The following is a 27,131-nucleotide window of genomic DNA, read 5'->3' as shown; positions in this document are numbered from 1 at the left end:
CGGACTGCAGCACACACAACCTCCTTAATGATGGAGCCTCGTTCTTGGCTCTCCGTGGTGACCAAGGTGGGCTGAGTGGCCATGGAAAGCTTTGCACTATCCCCAGGAGCCTGGACTGCAGACAGCTCCCTGGCAAACAGGCACAAACCTGCAGTGCAGGCCACTTCAGGGTTCGGAAGACAGAGTGGCTGCATGTCCCTTGCCCTTCCCTCTTGCTTCCTTGTCCCGGTCACACGCACCCCGTTGCTGTCTTTTCCTCTTAAGATTTATTCAGGTCTTTTGTCCATAGCTTAACTAGATCAGTCATTTTCTGTTGTGGCAGTGGGTTTGTTTTTGTTTTGTTTTGTTTTTTAAGATTTATCTGAGAGGCAGAGTTACAGAGAGAGAGAGAAAGAGAGACAGAGAGAGGTCTTCCACCCTCAGAGTCACTCTCCAAATGGCCACAACAGCCGGAGCTGGGCCAATATGAAGTCAGGAGCGTCTTCCGGGTCTCCCACGCAGGTGCAGGGGCCCAAGCACTTGGGCCATCTTCTACTGCTTTCCCAGGCCATTGGCAGGGAGGTGGATTGGAAGAGGAGCAGCTAGGACCAGAACCGGCACCCATATGGGATGTCGGCACTGCAGGTGGAGGCTTGACCTGTGCTGCAGTGCCTCTTCTTCTTCTTTTTTTTTTTTTTTTTTTTTTGTTTAAGATGTATTTATTTGAAAGGCAGAGAGAGAGAGAGGGAGAGAGAGAGAGAGAAATCTTCTGAGTCATTCTCCAAATGGCTGCAATAGCCAGGGCTGGGACAGACTGAAGCCAGGAGCCAGGAATTCCTTCCAGATCTCCCATGTGGATAGCAGGGACCCAAATCCTTGGGCCATCATCTGCTGCCTCCCAGGAGCATTAGCAGGGAGCTGGATGGGAAATGCAAAATTGTGAGAACCCTGGCCTGGCACTCTGATATGGGATGCCATGTCCCAACTGGCAGTTTGCCAGCTGTGCCGTAACACCTATCCACCACCCCTCCTTGACCATCTCCACAAATACCAGACCGGCACCCCTCCCTGGACCTGTGTGTGTGTCTTCCTTGCAAACACTCCCTGGCCCCCTCCCTCACCTCCTGCAGGTTCTCAGGAAAATGAGGCCATCCCTGGCCACCCCACTTAAATCAGAGCACCCTCGTCCCCTTCCTCATCTGTAGCCCACCTTACCGCCTTTCTGTTTTTGCCACACCACTCATTACCTCCAACACACTACAGAACTGAGTCACCTGTGTATCGTGGACTTTCTCCTCCCTCCACCACATACTAGGCTTTTAGTCTACTTCCTTCACCAACCTGGCATTAACATCAGCTCCAAAGTAAGCACTCAATAAATTCTTGTAGAATGAATGAATGACAGGGAGTCAGTGGATTGTAATATTTAAGAGAATTTTGGTGATTGCCTTAGATTGAAATCCCAGCCCCACCCTTGTGTCACTGTGTGCCTGTGTGCCTCAGTTTCCTTCTTTGTAAATTAAAGTGACAATGATACCTTGGAGGAATAAAGATTGTTTGACCCATGACCTGGGCTCACTGACCCTTGTGCTCTGCGATGCCATCATTTGGGACACAACCAAAACCTGCCTCCTTCCAAGAAGTCCCCTGGGGGGACTCCTGCCCCAGGGAGCCTGGCCTGACTTCAGGACCTGCCCTTCCCAGTCCTCCATTCTCTGCACCAGGGGATGGACGTGGACAGGCCATGTTATATATTTGCATGGCAGACAGACAGATCTTCGATCCTCTGGTTCGCCCCTCAAATGTCCACAACAGGTGAAGTTAGGCCAGACCGAAGTCAGGAGCTAGAAACTCAACCACGTCTCCCATGTGGTGGCAGGAACCCAAGTAGTTGAGCCATCACCTGCTGCCTGCAAGGGTGTGCATTCAGGGGAAGCTGGAGTCAGCAGCAGAGGCAGCCCTTGAATCCAGGCATTGCAGTCTGGGACTCAGGTGTCCCAAGCGGTGGCCGCTGTGCTCAAGTCCAGCCCCACACTGGACTGTTTCATAAATGACCCAGCAAGTGCATCTTGCTGGAAGAAGTGTTCATCCATTCAACACGTTCCTCAGGCTGCACTCTCCTAGGCCCTTAACAAACCGGTGTGGAGCAAAACCCGAGGCAGTGCCTTTGTGGAGCTGACATTTCAGTGGAGAAGCTGATCATCAACCAGCATGTGAGTAACTGTGGCTGCCAGGGCGAGTGGTGTGGATGAAGTTGGGGGGGGGGCAGGGAGGGTGGTGCTGGATTTTGATTTTTGGAAGGTCAAGCAAGACCTCACTTCCTGAGGGAGGGCGAGAATGAAGTGAGGAGGCTCTGGAGAGATCCCAGGCTGAGCAGGAGCATGACAGGGCCAGGGAACCTCAGGGGGTCCAGCAGCTGGTGTGGAGGGAGGGGGAGGGGGCGGCTGATGAGCTCCGAGGGAGAGCAGGAGTCTGATTTCACAGGGGTTCCCCAATAGACTTTAAGGACTAACTCAGAGCATGAGAGGAAGCCAGCCAATGAGGGTAAAAGTCCTTTTGTTTTTAAAGAAAAATCAGCTTGGTTCAACTTTGTTGACCACAAGTCCTAAAAACAGTTTTTTAATGTTTTTATGTTTATTTTTAATTATTTTTTTAAGATTTATTTTCATTTATTTGGAAGAGTTAGAGAGAGAGAGAGAGAGAGAGAGAGAGAGAGAAGTCTTCCATCCGCTGGTTCACTCCCCTGATGGCTGCAACAGCCGGAGCTGAGCTGATCTGAAGTCAGGAAACAGGAGTTTCTTCTGGGTCTTCCATGTGGGTGCAGGGGCCCAAGGACTTGAGCCATCTTCCACTGCTTTCCCAGGCTATAACAGAGAGCTGGATCGGAAGAGGGGCAGCCAGGACTCGAACCAGCACCCATGTGTGATGACGGTGCTTCAGGCTGTGGCTTTAACCCACTGTGCCACAGTGCCAGACCCTATGTTTTTATTTTTTAAGATGTATTTATTTATTAGGAAGGCAGGGTTACAGACAGACAGAGGCAGAGAGAGAGATCTTCCATCCCCTGGTTCACTCCCTAGATGACCGAAATGGCCAGAGAGTGAGACCAATCAGAAACCAGGAGCCTGGAGCTTCCTCCGGGTCTCCCACGCTGGTGCAGGGGCCCAAGCACTTGGACCGTCTTCCACTGCTTTCCCAGGTGCATTAGCAGAGAACTGGATTGGAAGTGGAGCAGTCGCTTCTGGAACCAGCACCCATATGGGATGCTAGGATTGCAGGCGGCAGCTCTACCCTCTATTCCACAGCACCGGCCCCCTAAAAACACCAAGTTCCTGCTATTAGCCCTCAAAAGGAGGGCTCTGAACAGAAAGTGGCAAGAGCTTCATCCCACGTGTGACAGGGTCACCCTGACTGCTGCATAGAGACTGGCGGGAGACAGGGGACCCTGTGGGAAACAGGGTCTACGAGGTGGTGGGAGGGTGTGCAGGGGAAACCAAGGTGAGGAGAAGTAGCTGGACTTGGGATGTGTCATAGGCAGAGGCAGGGTTGCTGACATGAGGGGCTAAAGGCGGGCACCAACAGGACAGAATTAAACCTGCTGGGCAGAAACCTTCCTGGGTTTCTCCTCTCTGGGGCAAAGATGAAATTTCTCCAAATCAGGGAAGTCTTTGTGTGTTGGTGGGAGATGCAGGGGGTTAAATGAAAGGCAGCAGTACAAAGAGAGGGAAAGATTTTCCATGCGCTGGTTCACTGCCCCAGATGGATGCAATGGCCAGGGCTCAGCCAGGCTGAAACCAGGAGCCTGGAACCCATCTGGGTCTCCTACTTGGGTAGCAGGGACTTGAGCACCTAGACCGTCTTCTGCTGCTTTCCCAGGCACATGAACAGGGATCTGGGGTGGAAGCAGAGCAGCCAGGATTCAAGCCAGAGCTCTTGTAGAGGAAATGTGGCCAGCCACAGCCAGAGACAAAGAAAGAAAGGCGAACCCACCCCCCAACACAAACCTCGAAAAGTGACTGCTCACAATTAACTAGTGAAGCAGCTGCCCACTGTGATCTTGTCTAGGGAGGGAAGACGTCCTAAGTTCTGCTTCTGTAAACTCCAGTCATAAATCTGTCCTATAAATCTACTCCTTGTATCTCTTTTATATACATACTGGACCCACCGACCATTGGAAGTGTGGTCCTAAGTCATGCAGGCTGCAATTTAAACCCACCAGTGCTGCAGTAGCTAAGGTATGATGCTGATGAACCCATAAATATTCTAGAAACTTGGAATTGTTGCTCAGTTCTCAGGAAATGATTCCAGCTGAGCCTGGAATCAGCAGGATTAATTAATAAACTGCTTCGATCCTCCACTATCTGATGCCTGTTTGAACGAAGGGTGTTTTCCCACCCCAGGTTTCTGTAACACTCTGACATCGGATCCTGGTGTTGCAAGTGGCAGCTTGACCTGCTGCACTGCAACACTGGCCTGCCTTTCTTTTTCTTTCTTCCTTCTTGTTTCACCTTCCTTCATTCCTTCCATGCTTCGTTTCTTTCTCTTTCTTCTTTCTTTTTTTTAAAGATTTATTTAATTATTTGAAAGTCAGAATTACAGAGAGAGAGGGAGAGACAAATACAGAGATCTTCCATCTGCTGGCTCACTCCCAAAATGGCCACAACTGCTGGGGCTGGGCAAGGGCAAAGTCAGGAGCCAGGAGCTTCTCCCGGGTCTCCCATGTGGGTGGCAGGGGCCCAAGCACTTGGACTGTCTTCTGCTGCATTTCCCAGGTGCATTAGCAAGGGGCTGTATTGGAAGTGAAGGAGCTGGGACTCCACCTGGTGTCCATACTGGATGCCAGCACTGTAGATGATGGCTTAATCCACTACACCACAGAGCCAGCCCCTATTTATTTCCTTTTAACATAGAAAGATAAGAGAGCACCCACCTCTGGTTCACATCCCCAAATAATCTTCAACAGCTCCATCCCAGGCTGGACCAGGCCAAAGCCAGGAGCCAGGAGCTCAATCCAGATCCCCCACATATGTGAAAGGAACCCAATTACTTGAGCCATGACTGTGGCCTCCCAGGTCCCCATATCAGCAGGCAGCTGGAGTCAGAAGCAGAGCTGGTCATCAATCCCAGGTACCCCACTCAGTACCCACTCAGCCAACAGGCTGGATGCCCACCCTAAATTTATCTTGTGATTGCACTTTCCACAAACTTTTTGAGATCCCCTGTATATACATGCATGTGCACATGTGTGGGCACAGGAATAGCAGTGATCTAAGACAGACTTCCTGCACCCACCACCCTGCAGAACACAGCCAGAAACCTGGAAACAAGCGACTTCTGAACCGTCAGTAACTATTTCAAAGGTCACACACCTTCCTCCGTGGAAGCTGATGTGGGTGAGGCTGCACTCAGGAAGGGATGAGGAGCCAGGATCTCCCAAGACCCAGTTTACAGGCACCACCCAAATCCCCCCATCTCCCATGCTGAGCCAACAGGGCTGAGGAGTCAGCACACCCAACCCTCATCATGCACCTCCGCCTCATTCTCCATCACGTGCCAGACGCCGTGACACCTTCCTGGGGACCACCAGGTGCACTGCAGCCCTGCCCCAAATCCTGTCTCCTCTGGATCCTCAATCAGGTCGCCCCCTAAGCACCAGCCCTACTCTATAAGGGGATGACCCCAGCCAGGCTAGGGGGACAATTCTCTCTCTTGAGGTCACCATGCTCACGTCTGTGTACTTTCAGTAAACCCTGTTCTGTTCTCCTCTCCCTACATCTCCTTGTCGCATTCTTACACACTGGGAAGGCAGGAATCTGCACCAAGTCTAGCTGGGGGGTTTCCCTGAGCCCAGCCAGGGCTCCCAATCCTCACTACGTAATTTGGGGGCCGCTACCCCCACAACAGAGGTCACTGGAGAGCACAGGTTTCCAGCTCAGGGCCTCTGACCCGGTGCACAGTGAGATTGGCCAGGAAGAGGACAGAGAAGCACACGAAAAATGCAGCTGGTTTGCCGAAAGTCTCCTTTCCAGTTTTTCAGCACCACGGCTCTACCTGTGTACCTTAACCTCAGAAAATGTTCTCGGCCAGTCACTTCTCCGAGTGGGACAGAGGAATCCTCTGGGAATTTGTTGAACGTGCAGGTTCTTGGGCCGCGTTTACAGACAGCCTGCCTGGGGATCAGGTCCCCCCAAGGCGTTCCCACTTTTCAGAGCAGCCCAGTAACTGGTGCTCATATTGATGCCCCCGGGGAATTCAGAAGAACTCAAAGTAAGCGGAGTCCACTCTGCTTACTGATAGCGGTCATCATCAGAGCCTTGGCTTCCTCAAGAACACAAAAATGCCTCTTGGGAGCCACCGTAGGATCAGAGCAGAGAAACTCACCAGAGAAGCACAACAATGACTGTCAGACCAGCGGGACTTGAATGGATAAAACAGCTCAGACAACAATCAGGGTGCTCTGAATGTTCTTCAAAATAATCGGGGCGGTGGGGGAAGCAGCTGGGACTGTTTTACAACCAGATAGGTACAGGTGAGGAAGCTGAGTCACAGAGAGGAGGAGGTTTGTTATCTTGTACTAGGTGTTTTGGGTTTTTAAATTCTCACAGTAAAAATTAGAGAAAATTAGAAACCTAGAAGGTTATTAGCTATAAACATGCCAAAAAACTAGTGCCACAGAGGCAAACATCACCTGTCCTAATGCCTTTTTTGTTTTTATTTTTTCTTTTAAGAGATTTTTATTTATTTGAAGGGTAGAGTTTCAGAGAGACAGAAAGAAATCTTCCACCTGCTGGTTCACTCCACAAATGGCCACAACAGCAAGGGCTTGGCCAGGCTGAAGCCAGGAGCCCAGAGCTTCTTCCAGGTATCCTACAAGGGAGCAGGGGCCCAAGCACTTGGACCATCCTCTGCTGCTTTCCCAGCTGCATTAGCAGGGAGCTGGATCAGAAGTGGAGCAACTGGGTCTCAAACTGACGCCCACATGGAATGCTGGCATCATAGGCAGTGGCTTTACCTGCTATGCCACAGCACCAGCCTCAGTGCCTTTTTTTTTTTAAAAAAGTATGTATGTATTTATTTGTTTGAAAGGCATAGAGACAGAGAGAGGAGGAGAAACAGAGAGAGAAACATTTCCATCTACTAGTTCACTCTTCAAATGTCAAAAACAGGCAGGAGTGGGTCAGGCTGAAGCCCGAAGTCCATTCGGGGCTCCCATATGTGTGGCAGGAACCCAAGTACTTGGGCCATTATCTGCTACCTCCCAGGTACATTAGCAGAAAGCTGGATCAAGAGCAGAGGTAGGCACTCTAGATATAAGGTGTGGGAGTCCAAGCTGCAGCTAACCCTGTCCTGATTCTCTCCAAGCAATTGCCTTCCTTCAATTTTGTGGGCCCACTGGCAACTAGTCCCTATGATAAAATGAATGGACAAGTATCATTAAATATACCATTTATATATAAGTGACAAGCCCCTGTTCGGATTCCCTGCTCAGCAAGCAATTCTCTGGTTGTTACCCTGCTTGCAGAGATGCTACTCTGTGCCGGTACTGCGCCTCTATCCCCATGACAGCTGCAGCCTCCACTATTTGGAGGTTTTTCTCTTTTTAAAGACTTATTTATTTGAAATTCAGACACACACATGAGAGAGAGAGAGAGAGAGAGAAAGATCATCCGTCCACTGGTTCACGCCTCAAAAACCTGAACCAGCTATGTTGAGGCCAGACAGAAGCCAGGAGCCAGGAACTCCATCTGGATCTCCCACGTGGGTGCAGGAACCCAGGCATTTGGCACATCATCTACTGTCTGTCCAGTGTCTTCCCAGGCACATTAGCAGGAATTCTGGTGTGGAAATGGAGGATCCAGGACTTGAACCAGTGATCTGATATGGGATGCTGGCATAGCAGGCAAAGGCTTAACTCACTGTGCCGCAATGGCAGCCCCAGTCTCCATTATCTGACTGCGCTAGGATTCTGCCTTTGTACATTGATCTTATGAAGTTGGTCAATGAGTCTGTTTTGTTTTTTCTTTTTAACATTTTTTAAATTTATTAATTAATTTATTTATTTTGAAAGAGTTACAGAGAGAGAGAGAGGCGGGGTGGGGGGTGGAATCTTCCATTGGTTCACTCCCCAGATGACTGCAACCTCCAGGGCTGGTGGCCCAAGCACTAGGACCACCCTCTGCTGTTTTCCCAGGTGCACTAGCAGGGAGCTGGATCAGAGGTGGAGCATCCGGTACTTGAACTGGGACTTGAACCAGTGCCTGTATTGGATGCCAAGGCTGCAGGTGGTGGCTTAACCCACTGCATCACAGTGCTAGGCCCAATGAGTCTGTTCTAAAAGTGGAGCTATTCACAGTGTGCTCACAAAATATCCAGGTTCTAATCCTTTAAAGATCAGAACAACAAAGCCAAGGAACATGTCCCAAGGTCATGAATGTCTCCTGAGAGACCCTCAGGCAGAAGCAGTCAGATGACTGAACCCCTCACCCAGTCTTTTCCAAATTTCTGGAGAAACAAAAACTATATTTATAGAATTCTCACTGTGCAGCATGCATCGTGCTGGGTACTTTCCATGAGTGATCCCCTTTAATTTTCACAGTAGAAAACATCATGGTGAGTTCTCACTTGGAAGTATTTCTATCTAAACTGGTTACATGAGAAAATGTCCAGCCATTGCTGTAGTGTAGCAGGTAAAGCAGCCGCCTGTGGTGCTGACTTTCCAGATGGGTATGGGTTCAAATCCTGGCTGCTGTACTTCCAATCCAGCTCCCTGCTAATGTACCTGGGAAAGCAGCGGAGGATGGCCCAAGTGCTTGGGCCCCTGCATCCACATAGGAGACCTGGAAGAAGCTCCTGGCTCCTGGCTTCAAATAGTTAAAAGTTCTGGCTGTTGCAGCCATTTGAGGAGTGAACCAGCAGATAAAAGTTTGCTCTCTCTCTCTCTCTCTCTCTCTCTCTCTGTAACTCTTTCAAATAAATAAATAAATAAATCTTTAAAAAGAAAAAGTACACAAAAGGACAAATGAAAGAGATTGTTGATTAATCATGAAAAATATACTTATGTTGAATACTTATATAATCTATAATGCCATATTCTGGCTATAGTACACATATAGATTATATATAATATAACATAAAATTACTAAGCAGTGTTTTTCTAAGTAAATGTTAACATTCCCCATCTTATTACAAATAGTCTACCATTTAAAATAATATTATAGTCAATCCACCTAATCAGGCTCTTTGTAATTGTATTTATTTACTTACTTATTTATTTTTATTTGAGAGGTAGAGAGGGGGAGATCTTGAAGCTGCTGGTTCATTTCTCAAGTGCCTACAATGGATCCTGAAGCTAGGAGCTGGGAACTGAATCCGGGTCTCCTACATGAGTAGCAGCAACCAAGCACTTGAGCCATCACCTACTGCCTCCCTAGGAGCACGTCAGCTGGAAACTGGAATTGGGAGTGGAGCTGGGACTCAAACCAAGACATTCTGATATGGTATGCCGGTGTCTTGAGCAGCATCCTGACCACTGCATCTGCCCCAACCAGGCTCTTACTAAACCCATATTGCCATAGTCCACCGAGAGTGATGAAAAGTGAGGTTAACCTCTCTGTGTTGTAGAATCAGGATGTGAGACTTCCATAGGTCTAAGCCCAATGCCCAGTGTTAATTTGGATATTAAACATTAGTGGTGCTGCACTTCTGTGTCTTTCTGTATCATCTATATGCATACAAACATGGAATTCCAATATTTTCCCCACGTTTTAATGGAGTGCCTTTCATATCCTCTGGGGCACCTGCTCTCCACTTTATTATTCTGTGTGTTGGAACAGTATTTCCTAGTATAACACAATGCACTTTATTCTGTTCTTCTCTTGTCTTTTTAGAAAACTTCTGTCCATCAGGTTTGATAACCCAGCACCCCTTGCAGTGCCTGGTCAGCCATAATTGCTCACGTCGCTGGATGTTGGATCCAGAGTTAGAAGAATGGTTTCCCAAGAGACACCCCAGGAAAAGTGTGACCAGGACCAGCCTTGTGCAGGGCCCAGAGTAATGGAAAGTCATGAAAGAGCACATTCGATTTGAGATCGATAGATCTGGACCCGAGCCTGTGCTCTTTGCCCTGTGAGCTCTGTGTTCTCTTTATAAACAAGATAAATAAAAACTGCCCCACCCATTGCACAGGTTTGTTTTACCAGCCGTTTCCCTCTTTGCCTTCCTATGACCAAAATATTCACATTCCAAGAAGCTTAGCTTGTGCAGCTGGGCTGGCCTGCAGACCTGGGGTGGCAGGTGAGCCGCCAGGGCAGGGAGGCAGGCAGTGGCTGAGAGGCTGCTGAAAAGCTATGCAATGGAGATACACATCGTTGGCATGCTGCCTTCCCGTCTTACCCTGAAAGCCACCTCTCACGCAGCAACCACGATGATCTTTTCAGACGGGAAAGCAGATCATGCTATTGCCTGCCTGAAACCCTCAATGGCTTTTCATGGCAGCCTTAGGATAACATTCAAACTATTTCTCATGGACTGGCCCTATCTACCTCCACATCTCATTCAGTCCCTTCCCCCAACTCTGCGCTCCAGCCAGACCTTCTGTTCCTTAGACTTGCCAAGAGTTCTCCTGGCTCCAGGCCTTGACACCTGCTGATTCCTCCGCCCAGTGCCCTCCCCTCAGCCTTCAGCTCTCAACTCATATGGCCTCATTAGCAATGTCTTCCCTGGCCATCCTGTCTTAGAAGTTGTCCCTCACTTACTCTCTGTCATAGCACCACTTTATTTCATCATTGTCCCCTATTCCAATCTACAGTTATTTTTTGTGTACAAGTACAGCCTTTGTCACCTTATTGCTAGGTCCTTAGTCCCTTGCAGGGCTTGTGAAACATCAGAGACACTCAATCAGTGTTTACAGAATAAGGGGCAGTGCTTAGTGGATCCATTAAGAAGCTGCTTGGGGGGTCGGCATTGTGGTGCACGGGATAAAAGCTGCGGCCTGCAGTTTATACTGCCACCAGTTCAAGTCCCGGCTGCTCCACTTCCGATCTAGTTCCCTGCTATGGCCTGGGAAAGCAGTGGAGGATGGCCCAAGTCCTTGGGTGCCTGCACCTACATGGGAGACCTGGATGAAGCTCCTGGCTCCTGGCTTTGGATCCACCCGGCTCCAGCCATTTGAGGAGAGAACCAGCGGATAGAAGACCTCTCTGCCTCTCCTCTCTCTGTGTAACTCTGACTTTAAAATAAATAAATAAATTTTAAAAAAGGAGAAGCTGCTTGGGCTGCATCCCATATCAGGGTGCCTGGGTTTGAGTCCCAACTCTGCTCCTGATTCAGCTTCCTACCAGTGCACACCCTGGGAAGCAGCAGATGATGATGGCTCACGTACTTGGATTCCTGCCACAGACATGAGAGACCCAGATTGAGTCTTCCTTTCAAATAAATAATTTAAAATATTTAAAAATATATATTTTTGGGAGCTGGCATTGTGACACAGCAGATTAAGCTGCCACCTGCAACAATAGCAACATGTATGAGTGCTGGTTTTGTTGTGCCTAGGCAAGGGCAAACAGAGGAGCAGAACACAATGATAAAATTTGATGGTCCTGGGACTGGTGCTCCGCCTGCAGTGCCAGCATCCCATATGGGTGCCAGTTCTAGTCCCGCTGCTCTTCTTCCAATCCAGCTCTCTGCTGTGGCCTGGGAAAGCAGTAGAAGATGGCCCAAGCCCTTGGGCCTCTGCACCCGCGTGCGAGACCTGGAGGAAGCTCCTGGATCCTGGCTTCAGATCAGTGCAGCTCCAGCCATTGCAGCCATCTGGGGAGTGAACCAGCAGATGGAAGACCTCTCTCTCTCTGTCTCTCTTTCTCCCTGTACCTGCATGGGAGACCTAGAAGAAGCTCCTGGCTCCTGGCTTCAGGTTGGCACAGCTCCGACCATTGCGGCCATTTGGGGAGTGACCCAGCAGACAGAAGACCTTTCTTTCTCTCTCTCCCTTCTCCCTCTCACTGTCTGTAACTCTACCTCTCAAACAAATTTTTTTAAAAAAATCTAAAAAAAAATTGATAGTCCTTTTTTGCTGGTAGTGGAGAGCTGGCTCATGCTCTAAAGAACTCTCGACCCTGAAGCTCAAACAACAGGGTTTATAAAGGCAAAAACCACAAGGAGGGGAGGAAAATACATGGTTGCTAGGGACAGGGGGAATTCATGGTTACTAGGGTCAAGCTGACCTAAAGCATATGGGAAACTAATATAAATTACAATCTTGACAATACAAGTACAGTCTTGGCATTAGTCCAGGTACTGACCTAAATCATAAGTGGGACATAGACAAATTACAATCTTAACATTAATCCAGGTGAAACCTATCTGTTTTAAGCTTGAGCGATCATGCTAGAGAGTTTCTATGTTTTGCCAAACAAGATGTAGTGTACTGTTATTGTCTCAGTTTTAGACCAGAGTTAGTTTCAGGCCATAGTCTCATGATGGGGGAGGGGGTGTTCTCTCAAGATGGAGTCTCGGTGCTCTAAAATCAAGTCCCTGCTGTCAAAATGTCACTGCTAGTTGAGTCCCGGCTGCTTCACTTCCGATCCAGCTCCCTGCTAATGTATGGGCAAGCAGCAGAAGATGGCCCAAGTGCTTGGGTCCCTGCACCCACATAGGAGAGCCAAGTGGAGTTCCAGGTTCCTGGCTTTGGCCTGGCCCATTAATGGCCATTGAGGCCACTGGGGAATGAACCAGCAGATGGAAGATCTCTCTCTCTCTCTCTCTCTCTCTCTCTCTCTCTTTCTAAGTCTCTCCCTCTCTGTAATTCTGCCTTTCAAGTAAATAAATCTTTAAAAATAAATATACATATTTGCGGCCGGCGCCGCGGCTCACTAGGCTAATCCTCTGCCTTGCGGCACCGGCACACCAGGTTCTAGTCCCGGTCGGGGCGCCGGATTCTGTCCCGGTTGCCCCTCTTCCAGGCCAGCTCTCTGCTGTGGCCAGGAAGTGCAGTGGAGGATGGCCCAAGTACTTGGGCCCTGCACCCCATGGGAGACCAGGAGAAGTACCTGGCTCCTGCCATCGGATCAGCGAGGTGCACCGGCCGCGGCAGCCATCGGAGGGTGAACCAACGGCAAAGGAAGACCTTTCTCTCTGTCTCTCTCTCTCACTGTCCACTCTGCCTGTCAAAAAAAATATACATATTTGCATTGAATAAATGAGTAAATCTTCTTGCACTGAATGAATCTCCATCTTCTATTGATGACTCTTCTTCAAAAGTAACGCAAGGCTAAACAGGAGTGTGTGGTGCAACAGAAGAGCAAGTGTTGGCACAGGATGTGCAGGAAGGGTGAGTCACTTCCAGGAAGAGGCCATCGGGGGAGCCAAGCTGGTGGAAAAAAAGCAGAGGCGCACTTGCGACTGGATGAGAGCAGAAAGTAGTGGAAAGTGCTGTGTCACCATCGGCAGTCAACAGCTGGTGGGATTCCCAAGCTATAGATAGCCCAGGATGTCTCAGGGAAAGACATTTGGAGGAGAAGCAGATGCCTGTAAGGCAGATGCTTGCTCCATACAAACTCCACGTCACGTGCTGGGGTGGGGCAGTTCACACTCTCCGCACTTCCCGTTCTCTCCCGTGCTCTCTCCGCACCCCTCCTCCATTCCGTCTTTGACTGCTCTGTCACCTCCATCCATTCCTTGTATGGGATCAACTGTAACTCAAGGTAAAGGAGGCAAAGATCTCTGGAACGAGCAGGGGCTGCAAAGCAGGCAGCTCCAGCACTGCATTTACATCATCACTTCATTCCAGCCAGCAATATTATTGTGGAAAAGCTATTTCACTTCTCTAAAGAAACAATAAATGTACCTCATGAGGGTTATTATGAAGATTAATAAGATAATACATAAAACACCTGGCCCGGTAAGGGGCAAGTAATAGCTATAATTTCAAAATGAGCTCAGTGAGTTTGGAGAGAGTTGATAGAAAAAGGAAAAAAATAGCATTGAAGACAAATCTATAGCAGATATCATATTTAGTGGTGAAACAAGCACAAGACATGGTGTCTTAGAACAAGAACAAGACACGGATGTGAGCTGTCATCTGTACTGTGGGTCGGGGGCTGGTGCTGTAGTGCAGAAGCACCCATATGTGATGTATCCACATCCCTTATCAGAGCACCAGTTCAAGTCCTGGCTACTCCGCTTCCATTCCAACTTCCTGTTAATGCACCTGAGAAGGCAGCAGATGATGATCCAAGTACTTGGGCCCCTGCACTCGTGGGAGAATGCAGTGGAGTTCCCAGTTCCTGAGTTCTGTGTGGCCCAGCCCTGACTATTGCAGCCATTTGGGAAGTGCACCTGCAGATGGAAGCTTGCTCTTTCTCTCTCTCCTTCTCTCTCTGTCACTCTGCCTTTCAAATAAATCAATAAATAAATCCTAAAAAATGTATTAGCTTGATTATCTTGCCCAGTGCAATAACATAAAGTTTAAAAAAATTTTGTAGGGATTCCAAAGAATGAAAAAAAATGACTCTTACTTGCTGATATGATTATTTATGCAGAACACCAAAAAGAATATGCAAGTAAATAATTAGAATAAATGCTTCACTTGGTTCCTCAATACAATGGTATTTGTACTTTATATACAAATACCAATTGTATTTCCATACATCAACAACAATTAGAAAGTGGAAATGTTGAAATATATCTTTAAAGAGCAGCAAAAATAAAATTCCTAGAAATAAATAAATCCAGTTCTTCAAGCAAAAAATAATAAATCTAAATTATTAGAAACATTAACCATATTTTTGGGCAGGAAGAATCAACTTTTTTTTTTTTTTTTTTTTTTTGGACAGGCAGAGTGGACAGTGAGAGAGAGAGACAGAGAGAAAGGTCTTCCTTCGCCATTGGTTCACCCTACAATGGCCGCCGCAGCCAGTGCGCTGCGGCCGGCGGACTGCACTGATCCGATGGCAGGAGCCAGGTACTTCTCCTGGTCTCCCATGGGGTGCAGGGCCCAAGTACTTGGGCCATCCTCCACTGCACTCCCTGGCCACAGCAGAGAGCTGGCCTGGAAGAGGGGCAACCAGGACAGAATCCGGCGCCCCAACCGGGACTAGAACCTGGTGTGCCGGCGCCGGAAGCCAGAGGATTAGCCTAGTGAGCCGTGGAGCCAGCCGAATCAATATGTTAAGATAACAATTCCTTGGGGGCTGGCATTGCAGCACAGTGGGTTAAGCAACTGCCTGCAGTGCCAGCAACCCATATGAGCACTAGCTCAGGTCCCGGCTGCTCCACTTCTTTTGTTTGTTTGTTTGTTTGTTTAACCAAACTTTTGCTCTGTTAATATTTTGTATTGCTTTTTTTTATTTTTAGATTTTTTTTTTGATAGGCAGAGTTTCAGAAAGAAAGAGAGAGGTCTTCCATCATCTGCTGGTTCACTCCCCAAATGGCCGTTACAGCCAGAGCTGGGCCGATCCAAAACCAGGAGCCAGGAGCTTCTTCCAGGTCTCCCACGAGGATGCAGGGGCCCAAACACTTGGGCCATCTTCTACTGCTTTTCCAGGCCATAGCAGAGAGCTGGATCAGAAGTGGAGCAGCCAGAACTTGAACCAGCGCCTATGCGGGATGCCAGTGCCAAAGGCAGATGCTTAACTACAGGGCCAGCGCCTGCTCCACTTCTGATCCACTTCCCTGCTAATGTACCTGGGAAAGCAACAGAAAATGGTCCAAGTATTTGGGCCCATGTACCCTTGTGGAAGACCCCGAGGGAGTTCCAGGCTCCTGGCTTTGGCCTGGCCCAGCCCCAGCCATTGAGGCCATCTGGGGAGTGAACCAGCAGATGAAAGATCTCTCTCTGTCTCTCCCTCTCTCTCTCTCTCTCTGTAACTCTTTCAAATAAATAAATAAACATTTTTTTAAAAAGTGATATCAATTCCTCTAAGTTGACTGACAAATTAAAAGTATTTCAACAAAAATTCTAATGGGATTTTTCATAGAAGTTGGCAAGTCAAATCTAAAATTTAGATAGAAGAATAAAGGCTCATGAATTATGAAGACTGTGGATAGAGTATGATGAGGACCTTGCCATTGCAAATATCATGACATAAAGTTCTGAAGATGGGTCAGGCCCATGGCGCAACCATTTAGACACCACTTGGGACACCTGGGACACTTGGGACACCTGGCTCTGGTTCCAATTACAGCTTCCTGCTGTTGCACACTCTGGAAGGCAGCAGGTGATGGCTAAAGTACTTGTATTCCTGCCACCCACGTGGGAGCCCCTGGCTCCTGACCTCAGCCTGGCACAGTCCCAGTTTTTGTAGGCACTTGAGGAATGAACCAGCAGGTAAAAGATCTTTCTCTCTCTAAAGTTAAAGATGTGTATATTGGCCCAGAAATAAGCGGACAGAACACTGGCACTAAAGAGTCCAGAAACACCCGTGCATATATGGGGCCTTTACTGGTAATAGAGTGCTTAGTTACTAAAGATCAACAGGGAAAGATTGGGCTGCTTAAAACATGGTGCTGGGACAATCAGATATTGCTCCAGTGTTTGGGCCCCTGCCACCTAACTGGGAGACCCATATGGAGTTCCAGGCACCTGCTTTTGGCTCTTGGTCCAACCCTGGCTGTTGTGGACATTTGGCAAGAAAATCAATGGATAGAAGATTGCTCTCTCTTGTTCTCGCTCTCTCTCTTTGTTGTTCTGCCTTTCAATTAGATGGAAATGAGTAAGTAAGGTCGGCTCACTAGGCTAATCCTCCGCCTGCGGCGCTGGCACACCGGGTTCTAGTCCCGGTCGGGGCGCCAGATTCTGTCCTGGTTGCCCCTCTTCCAGGCCAGCTCTCTGCTGTGGCCCGGGAGTGCAGTGGAGGATGGCCCAAGTGCTTGGGCCCTGCACCTGCATGGGAGACCAGGAGGAAGCACCTGGCTCCTGGCTTCGGATCAGCGCAGTGCGCAGGCCACAGCGGCCATTGGAGGGTAACCCAACAGTACAGGAAGACCTTTCTTTCTGTCTCTTTCTCTCACTGTCCACTCTGTCTATAAAAAAAAAAATGAGTAAGTAAGCAAATTTTTAGAAGCTTTATTTACTTTTTTAAATATTTATTTAAGAGGCAGAGAGAGAGAGACCTTCCATGTACTGGTTCACTCCCCAAATGGCTTCAACGACCAGAGCTGGGCCAAACCGAAGCCAGGAGGTTCTTCAGGGTCTCCCACATGGGTGCAGGGGCCCAAGGACTTGGGCCATCTTCTAATGCTTTCCCAGCCCATAGTAGAGAGCTGGATCGGAAGTGGAACAGCTGGGACTCAAACCAGCACCTAAATGGATGCTTGCACTGCAGGTAACAGCTTTACCTGCTACGCCACAGTGCAGGCCCCGAAGTTTTATTTATTTGTAAGGCAGGGAGACAGAGTCAGAGAGATCTTCCATCCACTGATTCTCTGCCCAAATGCTAACAACTGAGACTGGGCCATGTCAAAGCCAGGAAACCGGAACTCCATCTGGGTCTCCCACATGGGTGGCAGGGACCCAAGTATTTAGGCTATCACCTGCCACCTCCCAGGGTGCCCATTAGCAGGAAGCTGGATTGGAAGTGGAATGGATTCTCCAATGTGGAATGCAGCCAAGCAGTGTCTCCTCTGCTGTGCTACAATGCCTGACCCCTTCTTAAAATATTTTGCAAAATAATTTTGCCTCTGAATGATTTATCTACAAGTAAACTCCTTAATTTATAATCAGTTATGGTTTCTCAGCAAGAATCCTTTGGAGGGAAATAATCTAGCCCACCACTAATGGTTTTCAAATGTAATTACTATGTTTATGAATATTAATATTTTACTCATTAATGTCAACATACTTTTTAATTTGTAGATATTTCATTAAATGCTTACTTTATTGATTTTGTTTTCGTATTTTAGAGCCAGTTTTTTTCCCTGGTCTCAAAATGATTCATGGAGTCATTTGAAGGCTCAACAGCCAGAGCTGTGCTGATCCGAAGCCAGGAGCCTCTTCCGGGTCTCCCACATGGGTGGAGGGGCCCAAGGACGTGGGCCATCTTCCACTGCATTCCCAGGCCACAACAGAGAGCTGGATCAGAAGAGGAGCAGCTGGGTCTCGAACCGGCGCCCATATGGGATGCCAGCACTTCAAGTCAGGGCGTTAACCCGCTGTGCCACAGCACCAGCCCCAACACAGAGCCTTCTTAACAGACAGAGACCTTGCTGAGGGCAGGAGCTAGAATAGAATAAAGAGCCCAGCAACGCGTTCAGTATAGAAACTGACTCAAGCCCGGAGCCACTTCCCGCTTAAGACATCTGCAGTGGTCCTAAGTCCAAAACCTGGACAGCAGGTTCAAAAACCTGGAGGACATGAGAAGTCTGGAGACTCTGAGATGAAGACAGGGTGAGAGGAAAAGCGGCTTCCAGGAGACGCTGGCTTCCTGCCTGTGAAATAAGACTATGTCATCTGGGACGGAAACAGCAAGTCCCTAGGCAACAGGATGTGATCCGAGCAAACCCGCACTGGGAAGGACCCGTAGCTTTTTCCCTTGTTTCTGCTGAGTTGTTCTCTTAGCCGTTTTCTATTGCTAGAACTGAAGCCCGAAGCTTGGGGCCTTCATAAGGCACAGAGTTCTATTTGGCTCACAGTTCTGGAAGTTGGCCAAGTCCAAGATCATGGTGCTGGTACCTCTGCAGGCCTTCTTGGAACACGGAAGCCACGGAGGACTTGCTCTTACAGCAGAGCCACTGCTGAGATGGCTCATTAACCTACTTATCTGTTGATCCAGGAGTGGATTAATCTACCTTGAGGGCTGAGCCCCCATGAGTGGGGATTAAATTTCAAGATGTTTTTATGTTTATTTATTTACTTATGTATTTATTTCAAAAGGAGAAGAAGAGTCAATGATGCTTTTTTTTTTTTTTTTGGACAGGCAGAGTTAGACAGTGAGAAAGAGAGAGACAGAGAGAAAGGTCTTTCTTCTGTTGGTTCACTCCCCAAATGGCCGCTACAGCCAGCGCTGTGCCGATCCGAAGCCAGGAGCCAGGTGCTTCCTCCTGATCTCCCACGTGAGTGCAGGGCCCAAGCACTTGGGCCATCCTCCATTGCCTTCCCAGGCCACAGCAGAGAGCTGGACTGGAAGAGGAGCAACCGGGACAGAATCCGGCGCCCCAACCGGGACTAGAACCCGGTGTGCCGGCACCGCAGGCAAGGATTAGCCTAGTGAGCTGCAGTGCCGGCAATTCTTTTTTTATGATTTATTTTTTATTTGTTTGAAAGGCAGAGTTGCAGAGAGAGGAGAGAGGGAGAGAATCTTCCATCCGCTGGTTCACTCCCCAAATGACTGCAAGATTACTGCAGGCTAATCTGATAATAAACAAGCATCTTAAGGAAGCAGTTGTCATTGTCCCCACTTTGCAGGTGAGGAAACTGAGTCTGAGAGAGCTGTAACGTGGTGTAAGCGTCTTGCTGAGATTCAGCTGGCAGAACCAGACCTTGGCTGTCGTCAGGACACAAGAGGAAAAGAAAAGGCATTCAGGGCAGGATTTGAAACATGGCCGACGACGCGGAGCAGCAACAAACTACCAACACCTTTGAAGAGCCCCTGGGACTCCTCAGGCTCAGCCCGGGTGAACAAACCGATGTGAAAATGAGAAAGTGCTGAGAGCTTCAAGGCAGATTATGCTTATGATCAGCACTGAAACGTGATGCTGGGAGATGTGGAAGGAACAGTGACGGCCACAGAAATTGGTGCAGAAACATGGGAAGAGAGACATAGGTCAACAAAACGGAACATCCTAATGCGCTTTGTCTGGACAGGTGGTGTTGTGCTGGCTGCCCCTCCACTGAGAGGTGACTGAAACAAAGAACTGACCCTGTGTGGGAAGTAGACTTCATACAACTGCCTCTTTAAAGGGACAGGACATTCACAGGAGAAATTTGTGTACAATTTGATACTGAGAGATGACCCAGGGATTCTTCCACTCCTGAAATGAGTTGATTTGCAACTTAGAACCTCTGAAGCTGAAGGACAGTTCTATTTTCCCTCAGCCCTTCCAGTCAACGTGGGAGACATGTAGAACTCTTTCTGGAGTTGGTTTGCTCCATTGTATAAATGCACTCTGATTTTTTTTTCCTTTAAAATAAAGTTGATGTTTCCTTTCTGACTTTATTTAAAAAAAAAAAAAAGAAAAGAAAACAAGTTCAACACTTTAAATTCCTTGCCTTTTTAAAATTAGGAAATGCTGTTTTGTTAAGCTTGGTCAGGAAGTCCAAAGCAGAAGGTCTCTGTTTGCACTTTCATGCAACAAAACTCTCAGAAGGCGCACGTTCCCGGCAGTCTCAGAGGGACATCACTGTGGCATCGTACTAGGCACAGTTGCTCGCTTTCACGAAGCCTGACTCAACCATCATGTCAAGAATCATTTCCCTGGCCAGCGCCACGGCTCAATAGGCTAATCCTCCGCCTGCAGCACCGGCACACTGGGTTCTAGTCCTGATCGGGGCAATGGATTCTGTCCCAGTTGCTCCTCTTCCAGTCCAGCTCTCTACTATGGCCCGGGAGTGCAGTGGAGGATAGCCCAGGTCTGTGGGCCCTGCACCCTCATGGGAGACCAGGAGAAGCACCTGGATCTTGGCTTTGGATCAGCGCGGTGCACCGGCCGCAGCGCTCTGGCCGCAGCGGCCATTAAGTGGTGAACCAACGGAAAAGAAAGACCTTTCTCTCTGTCTCTGTCTCTCTCTCTCTCACTGTCCACTCTGCCTGTCAAAAAAAAAAAAATTGCTTCCCTTCTAAAGTCCTTGGAGCCAAGTTGGTAAAGAATCAAGAAGCGTCTTTTAAGGATATGAGTGATTTTCAAACGCCAAATACTTTGGGGAAGAAGCTGCTTGCGTAGAAAACAAACAGCATCCAAATATAAGACGCTGACTGCAAAGATAGGGAGACTGACGTGTACAACCCAGGCTACGATAAACAGAACTGATGAGACTACTGGCTCCTCCTCCCCCTCTTGCCCCAGCGAGAAAGATGCTCTGTGAATTCTCAAGCAGTGGCTCCTGCCTCTGCCTCGTTCCACACATTGAAAAGGCACAGAGACATCAGGTCATAAAACCACGAACCCACAAAGCTGAAGACACCTGTTGTCTGTGAAGCAGCCTTCACAGACCACTGACCATGCATTTATGTCAGCAGGCTTCAAGCTCTTTAGATCACACACATTTCTCAGAAAGAATAGTTCAGCAAGAATCCCAATGTACTTGCATGGATTCATCTAAAACAGTAGGGGCCGGTGCTATGCATACTAAGCTAAGCCTCTGCCTGTGGTGCTGGCATCCCATATGGGCGCTGGTTCAAGTCCCGGCTACTCTGCTTCTGATCCAGCTCTCTGTTTATGGCCTGGGAAAGCAACAAAAGATGGTTGAAGTGCTCAGGCCCTGCATCCTTGCAGGAGACCCACAAGAGGCTCCTGGCTCCTGGCTTCAGATGGGCCCAGCTCTGGCCATTGCAGCCACTTGGGGAGTGAACCAGCAAATGGAAGACCTCTCTGTCTCTCCCTCTCTGTGTCTGTAACTACCTCTCAAATAAAATCAATCAATCAATAAAATAAAACGATAACTGTGGAGCAGGTGTCTGACAGAGCCGTTAAGACTCTGGTTGAAATACCAACGTCCCCATGAGAATGCCTGGGTTCAATTCCCAGCTCTGGCTCCAGCTTCCTGCTAATGAGGACCCTGGGAGGCACCAGGGATGACTTAACTCCTGACTTGTCCCTGCTCCTCAGGTGGGAGCCCTTGACTGAGTTCCTCGCTTCCAGTTTCAGCCTCACCTGGCGATTTCAGGCATTTGGGGAACAAATCACCAGATAGGAGCTCTCTCTGTCTGTGTCTCTCTGCTTCTTAAATAAAAAATAAATAAAAATAATTACAAACTACTAGCCATATTAAGTACATTAAGAAACACCCAAACAAAATTTAAAAGGAAGAGATGAAATAATTTTTAGATAATTTTATTTCTTCTTACTCCTAAAAATTTTTGTATTCACACACACACACACACACACATGTCTGTCTATTTAGCTGCTAACACAGAGGTACTCGCAAAAATTGTGGAAAATAGAATTAAAAGACAAGTTTATTTAAACATTTTTATTTATTTCCACTTTATTTGAAAGACAAAAAAACAGAGAGACCCAGAGAAAGATCTTCCATCTGCAGAGCACTTGTCAAATGCCTGCAACAGCCGAGGCTGGGCCAGGCCAAAGACAGGAGTCAAGAATCCCATCCAGGGCTCGGCACTGAGGTGCAGTAGGTTAATCCTCCGCCTGCAGGGCCATCATCCCATATGGGTACCAGTTCTAGTCCCGGCTGCTGCTCTTCCAATCCAGCTCTCTGCTGTGGCCTGGGAAAGCAGTAGAAGATGGCCCAAGTCCTTGGGCCCCTGCACCCATGGGGGAGACCTGGAGGAAGCTTCTGGCTTCAGGCAGCTCTGTTGCAGCCATCTGGGGAGTGAACCAGGTCTCCCACATGGGTGACAGGGACCCCGAAGCTTGAGTTGTCACCTGCTACCTCCCAGGGTGCACATTAACAGAAAGCTGGATTGGACAAGAGGAGCCGGGACCCAAACCAGGCGCTCTGATACGGGTTGCAGGTGTCCCAAACAGCATTTTAACCCCAGCACTAAACGTCCACCCCAAATGGTTCATTTTGATGTAAAAATTTTGAAATTCATACTTTTTTCATAATATCATTTGTCCATGAACTTTTTGAAGTATACTCATTTTTCAGTAAAAGCAGTGGGATTAAATGTTTCACTATTTTGAGAATCTTCATTTCACACTTCATGAAAAAGCAAGGGTGAAGGTCTGTTTCTAAATCCATTTTATGCTGAGGCTTGCATCAATGACCTTCAAAGCTAGAACCCACCCTTACACAGATCCTCAGACCCAAACGTCAGCCAGACTCAGGAAACTCCAGTCCTGACTCATCCAATCCACACCCCAGCTACAGGAAAGTTGTACTGGAATTCATTCACTGGGGTGCCACCTCCTAATATTGTTCTTGCAAACTAACTAGTATTGCATTTCTATTTTTAATAAATGGATCCAAAGCCTGGTATAAATTTCAGTTTGCAAGATTTTTGTACAGGATGGAAAATTCTTTTAAAATGCTCAGATGGGGACCAGTGGGTCTCCCACGTGGGTGGCAGGAGCCCAAGCACTAGGGGCATATTCGGCTCCTTTGCCAGGAGTACTTGTAGAGTACCGGATAGGAAGTGGAGCAGCCAGGACTCGAACTGCTGCTCATCTGGGATGCTGGCTTCGCGGGAGGCAGCTTAGTCTGCTGTACCACGATGCTGGCCCTGAGTCCTTTTCTTCTGAGATGGACTAGAAGAGATCACAAAAGTATGCAGATTCTATGTCAGACTTTATACAAACACTGTTTTACTTTCAGGAGTAAACCTGTGTACTGTCACTGTGTAGTGGGCTGCTGGTTTGAAGCTAGAGGTGCTTCCTAGGATAACTCAGATGACATATTAACCCCAAATCACACTACACAGAGGTGCAGGCCAAGACAGCAGCTGCATGGAATCTGGGCCCAAGTCCCTTCTCTTCTGTTGCTCTGCCACTCCTAGGACGTGGCCTAGCAAATGATTGTTTCTATGGCTCCCACTCAACTCCCTACAAGAGAGCTTTTCCTTGGGGCAGGTGGAGAGAGAGGCTGAATGGCACTAACTCGGGCTCTCCCACAAAGTTCTAGCCCATGGAGGGCAGGTGCGTCAGGTAGCATGAGGTGGCTCTGCCCACACAGCAGTCCCCAGGCAGAGTTGGTGCAATCTCTGTTCAAAAGCCCTCATCCCAATGTCCTCAAGTCTCCTTTGTCTTTCATCCAAAGGTTTCTTCCCATTAGGGCTGAGTTCAGCTGAGGGTTCTCCAAATCCCCTCAATATGGGATTATTTTGCTCACCAAAGTCCTGATATAAGCAGTCCCCAGGGCTGGTGCTGTGGCGCAGCAGGTTAACGCCCCAGACTGCAGCTCCAGCATTCCATATGCGTGCTGGTTCTAGATCCAGCTCTCTGCTATGGCCTGGGAAAGCAGTGGAAGATGGCCCAAGTCCTTGGGCCCCTGCACCTGCGTGGGAGACCCAGAAGAAGCTCTTGGCTCCTGGCTTTGGATCAGCGCAGCTCCAGCCATTGTGGGCAATTGGGGAGTCAACCATCGGATGGAAGACCTCTCTCTCTCTCTCTCTCTCTCTCTGCCTCTCCTCTCTCTGTGTAACTCTGACTTTCAAATAAATAAATAAATAAATCTAAGAAAGAAAGAAAGAAAGAAAGAAAGCAAGCAAGCAAGCAAGCAAGCAATCCCTGCTGGAGTAGAGGCTGTGGGATGCCATTCTTCAAGTCATCTTGTAATGTCTGGGCATCCAGTCCAGGCCAACTCTAAGCTCCCTCCCATGCCAGACAGGGATAGAAAGGATAGAGGCAGCCAGAGGAACATGCAGCCCTGGAAGAAATCTGCTTACATCTCTTTGGCCAGTGTTGTACCCTATGTCCACACCTACCTGTAAAGGCAACTGGTGGAGGCCAGACAAACCCAGGGGTCTGTTACCAAGAAAAAAGGAAGGGAGGTGTTATGGGCTGAATTGTATTCCACCCAAAAAATGGCATGTTGGAGTCCTGGGCCCTAGCATCTCAGAATGAGACTTTATTTGGAGATGGGGTACTTACAGATGTCACCAAGTTAAAGTGAAGTCATCAGATTGGACCCAATGCAGTATGACCAGTGTTCTTACAAGAGGAAATCAGGACACAGAGACAGAAAAACACAGTCGTGTGTCACTGAACATGTCACTAGGCAATTCCATCATCGTGTGAACACCACAAACTAAGATGCCTCCAATATCACCAGGTGACCCAATCATATGGGTCCACTGTCACATCCCAAAGGCTTGGTGAGCAGGGTGTGCCTGCAGAGAGAAGGCAGTGTGAACCGACCAGAAGAACCTCAGTGCTATGGTTTGCATGTGGCTTGTGTCACAGAGGTTCGTGTGTTGGAAGTCTGATACCCAGTGTGGCCATTTGGGAAGCGGTGCGAATTCTACAGGAGATGGGGCCTAGTGGGTGGTGACAGGATCACGGGAGCACTGCTCTTGGGAGGAATTAGGTAGTTCTTAGGGGGACTGAGTTGGTTATCAAAGAAAAATCGGGCCCCTCCCTGCTCTCTGGCTTCCTGGCCCCCCACAGGAGCTGTCCTTACATGTGCTCCCACCATGATGCTGTCTGCATCAGTTGTGAGGGGGGCAGCCAGGGGTTCTCTTGAGAGCCAGTGCCGTGCACTTTGAATGTCCAGTCTCAGAAACTATGAGCTAAATAAACCTCTTTTCTTTATAATGTACCCAGCCTCAGGCACTTCATTATAGCAATGGAAAATGTTCTAATACAACCATCTATGAGCCAAGAATGCCCAAGGCTAGGAAGCCAGAAGAAACATGCGAGGCACTCTCTCTCCCAACCCTCAAAGGACAGCAACTCTGCCGAGGCTTCCAGCCTCCAGAACTTGGATGTGATCCATCTCTCTGGTTTAGGTTTGTGGGACTTGGTTATGGCCAGCCCTAGGAAACTAACAGAAGAGAGCACAGAAAAATTGGGTGGGCAGCTTGCAGTCTCTTTAAAATAGGCTGTATCTTAGGGGCAGGTGTAGGTTCACAGCACAGCTGAAGAGCAAGCAGAGTTTCCCCAGAGCCTCAGCCCTTCTGTGCACACTCTGCCTCCCCTGCTGTCCACAGCAGTCGATGAGCTTCCTCTAACACAACATCACCATCAAAGTCCCAAGTTCACGACAGGCTCACTCTTGGTGGTGCACACTGTGTGGGTGTTGACCAGGGGATAAGGACAAGATTCCACCACAACAGTTTCTTCCTCGGTGCTCCATCCAGTTGTGTTTCCCTCCCCTTTACCCTTGGCAACTTCTTACACTCCCCACAGTTTTGCCTTTTCTAGAATGTCACAGAGTGGGAACCAACCAGTCTGTAGCCTTTTGATACTGTCTCTTCCCATGGCTTGATACCTCCTTTCTTTGTTTTTTTTTTTTTTTTTAAACATTGCATGGTTTTCTACCATTGTGTTATTTATGATTGTTTCCTGAGCTGCCACATTCCCATCTCTGCCCTACCATCTTCTCTCTCTCTCTCTCTCTCTCTCTCTCTCTCTCTTTTTTTGTTTTGTTTTGTTTTTAAGTATTTATTAGAAAGGCAGAGTTACAGGGAGGCAGGGGCAGAGAGAGAGAGTGAGGTGTTCTAGGCCAGCGCCACGGCTCAATAGGCTAATCCTCTGCCTGCAGCGCCGGCACATGGGGTTCTAGTCCCAGTTGGGGCGCTGGATTCTGTCCCAGTTGCTCCTCTTCCAGTCCAGCTCTCTGATGTGGCCCGGGAGTGCAGTGGAGGATGGCCCAAGTGCTGGGGCCCTGCACCCGCATGGGAGACCAGGAGAAGCACCTGGCTCCTGGCTTTGGATCAGCGTGGTGCGACAGCCACAGCAGCCATTGCGGAGTGAGCCAATGGAAAAGGAAGACCTTTCTCTCTCTCTCTCTCCGTCCACTCTGTCAAAAAATAAATAAATAAATAAATAAATAAATAAATAAATAAATAAATAAAAAAGAGAGAGAGACAGAGAGGTGTTCTATCTGCTAGTTCACTCCCCAGCTGGCCACAACGGCTGGAGCTGCGCCGATCTGAAGCCAGGAGCCAGGAGCTTCCTCCAGGTCTACCATGTTGGTGCAGGAGCCCAAGGACTTGGGCTGTGGCACCAGAATCCTATATGGGCGCCGGTTCAAGTCCCAGCTGCTCCTCTTCCTATCAAGTTCCCTGCTTTTTTAAAGATTTATTTATTTGAAAGACAGAATTACAGAGAGAGGCAGAGGCAGAGAGAAAGCTCTCCCATCTGCTGGTTCACTCCCTAGATGGTTGCAACAGCCGGAGCTGTGCAATCCGAAGCCAGGAGCCAGGAGCTTTTTCCAGGTCTCCCACGAGAGTGCAGGGACTGAAGGACTTGGGCCATCTTCTAATGCTTTCCCAGGCCACAGCAGGGAGCTGGATTGGAAGTGAAACAGCCAGGACTCGAATTGGCGCCCATATGGGATGCTGGTGCTGCAGGTAAAGGTTTTACCTGCTATGCCACAG

At 48.5% G+C, this 27,131-nt stretch overlaps 1 protein-coding gene and 1 pseudogene across 1 annotated transcript in view; one reads left to right on the top strand and one right to left on the bottom strand.

Annotated features, from left to right (window-relative positions):
• The window catches only part of LOC149124884 (carboxypeptidase E-like), a 237,425-nt gene that overhangs the window by 68,356 nt on the left and 141,938 nt on the right, over positions 1-27,131 (bottom strand). The gene's annotated exons all lie outside the window — the stretch shown is intronic.
• Positions 19,333-20,056, top strand: LOC127489937 (U6 snRNA-associated Sm-like protein LSm3 pseudogene; annotated as a pseudogene).

The sequence above is a fragment of the Oryctolagus cuniculus genome, chromosome 8 (genome assembly GCF_051225735.1).
Source record: "Oryctolagus cuniculus isolate XC-2025 breed Fujian yellow rabbit chromosome 8, ASM5122573v1, whole genome shotgun sequence".
Classification (NCBI taxonomy): domain Eukaryota; kingdom Metazoa; phylum Chordata; class Mammalia; order Lagomorpha; family Leporidae; genus Oryctolagus; species Oryctolagus cuniculus.
This window is presented reverse-complemented; position numbering and strand designations above follow the sequence as displayed.